A 2,580-nucleotide genomic window follows, 5' to 3' on the forward strand; every position below is an offset into this window, starting at 1 on the left:
AAAATACAAAAATTAGCTGGGTGTGGTGGCACATGCTTGTAATCCCAGCTACTTGGGAGGCTGATGCAGGAGAATTGCTTGAACCCAGGAGGTGGAGGTTGCAGTGAGCCCAGATCGCATTCCAGCCTGGCAACAAAGCGAGACCCCATCTAAAAAAAATACTACTAATAATAAAATAAATAATATTTTTTTAAAAAGAAAAAAAAAGGAATGGCTGGAGAGGAAGGGACATGCCTTCACATAAGAAAGTAAAGGAGAGCCCCTCCATAGGACTGTCAGTTTGATCTTTACTTAGTGGACGGTGTCTCACAATATAATCTGGACTCTGGGTTCTTAGCTACAGAGAAAAAGATACTTTAATCAAGTTGTCAATATTCACCACCTCAGCTTCCTTGCCTCCTGTTCACTCTTCAACCAACTAAATGGGATTTTGCTCCACCAGTTCACAAGTCCTCTTAGGTAACCAAGGAACTTCTTGTTTCTTCTGTAAATAAATACATCTTGGCCTTTATCTATTCCATCCCTCAAGCAGAACATTGTTGATTACTCTCTCATTAAAACTCTCTCTTCCAGTCCAGACACAGTGGCTGACGCCTGCAATCCCAGCACTTTGGGAGGCCAAGGCAGCCAAATCACCTGAGGTCAGGAGTTCGAGACCAGACTGACCAACATGGAGAAGCCCTGTCTCTACTAAAAATACAAAATTAGCTGGGCACTGTGGTACATGCCTGTAATCCCAGCTACTCAGAAGGCTGAGACAGGAGAATCACTTGAACCTAGGAGGCGGAGGTTGCAGTGAGCCAAGATCGCACCATTGCACTCCAGCCTGGGCAACAAGAGTGAAACTCCGCCTCAGAAATAAATAAATATCTTCCTTTGTTTCCTATGATGTTACTGTCCCGATTTTCTTCTTAAAACTATTCTGGCTATATCTTCCTAGGGATTCTTTGCCATTCCTTAACATCGATGCTCCTTGCAGTTCTATTCTAATCCTTTCACATACTTTCCTGGGGTGTTCTCACCCACTATGTGACTCCAAATAAGATTTCTATGCTGGCGACTCACAGATCTATTCCTGGGCCTAGGTCTCCCTTCTGAGCTTCCTATTTCACTTATCCATTTGCCTATTGGACATCCCCACTGGATGACCCAAAGGTACTCCAAATTCCACAGATCCTAAATGTATCATCCTTCTCCTTCTCCCATCTATGTCCCAAATCCATACCCCTTCCTTTGCCCCTGCTGCCTACTGAAGTTTGAAGTTAGACAGACTTGAGTTTGAATCCTTCTTTACCTTGGGATCTTGGTTGGGAAAGATATTTAAATTCTCCATGTTTCTAGGGTTTTCTCATTTATAAAGTTATGAAAAATGTTTACCTCACAGAGTTGTTATAGAAATAAATGAGAAAAAATACTAAGCACTTTGAGGATTGCTTGGCACTAAGTGTTCACTATAGTAGCTACTGTTATTTGTTACTATTATCCAGTAAATACCAAATCCTATTGATTCTACTTTCTCAGTGTCTCTTAAATCTATCCAGTTCTCTCCATTCCTTCTACCACCACCTTTGCTGAATTTAGATTTGTCTAGAGCCACACATGGTTAGCCTGTAATCCCTGAGACTTGCAGAGGCTAAGGCAGGAGGATCACTTGAGCCTAGGAGTTTTAAACCAGCCTGAGCAACACAGTGAGACTTTTTTTTTCAAAGCATGTTTCTTTATTAGCCCACTTGCTAATTGTTTCTCCTTACTGAAATAAAACTCCTGAAGGTAAGGGCTCCTTTGTCTTGCTCCTCTCTGCATCCTCAGCATCACACACAAAACCCGGCTTCTGGTTACCTCCCAGCATCATCTCTTACTAACACCCCAATCTAACTCTCAGCACTCCAAGCTTCAATCATACAAATTCTATTTAGCTTATTAACTGCCAAGGTAACTCTTGACTCTGGGCCTTTGCACAGGCAGATCCCTGGAACAGTCTTTCTTTCTTCCACCAACACCACCTTTCCTTTATCAGATCAAATGCTACTTCCCTCTCACTCAACAGGCTTCAGTTTCATCATCAATTCCTCCAAGAAGGCTGTGCTGACACCAAGCCCCAGTCTGGTTTAGGTGGCCTTCTCCTTGTTTTCACAATACCCATACTTTCCCTTATCATAGAGCACATCACCTGTTTGTCTTTCTTCCCAATAGACTATTAAGTTCCTGAAGACAGAGACCCTTTTAGCCTTGTTAACCATTGTTCCCACAATTGCTGGTCAGTGGGATTCAGAGGCATTGAGAATCTAGTAAAAGCTATGGAGCTTTTTCATAGAAAAAAAAAAGAGTATATACTGTTTTGTGCTCAATTTTCAGTGTCTATGAAGCCTATTTATGGATCCCCCAAGATCTCCACAAACTGCAAATTAGAAACCTCTGCCTAACAGAATGCTTGAATTATACCACCAGGAACCTATTTTCTGCCGAGTGTGGTTGTTCACACCTGTAATCCTAGCACTTTGGGAGGCTGAGGCAGGTGTATCACTTGAGCTCAGGAGTTCAAGACCAGCCTGGGCAACTTAGTGAGCCCTCTATTTAAAA

General features: G+C 42.4%; 1 protein-coding gene across 2 annotated transcripts in view; it reads right to left on the minus strand.

Annotated features, from left to right (window-relative positions):
- The window catches only part of TEP1 (telomerase associated protein 1), a 45,969-nt gene that overhangs the window by 41,990 nt on the left and 1,399 nt on the right, over positions 1-2,580 (minus strand). The gene's annotated exons all lie outside the window — the stretch shown is intronic.

The sequence above is a fragment of the Cebus imitator genome, unplaced genomic scaffold (assembly GCF_001604975.1).
Source record: "Cebus imitator isolate Cc_AM_T3 unplaced genomic scaffold, Cebus_imitator-1.0 Scaffold119, whole genome shotgun sequence".
Lineage (NCBI taxonomy): Eukaryota > Metazoa > Chordata > Mammalia > Primates > Cebidae > Cebus > Cebus imitator.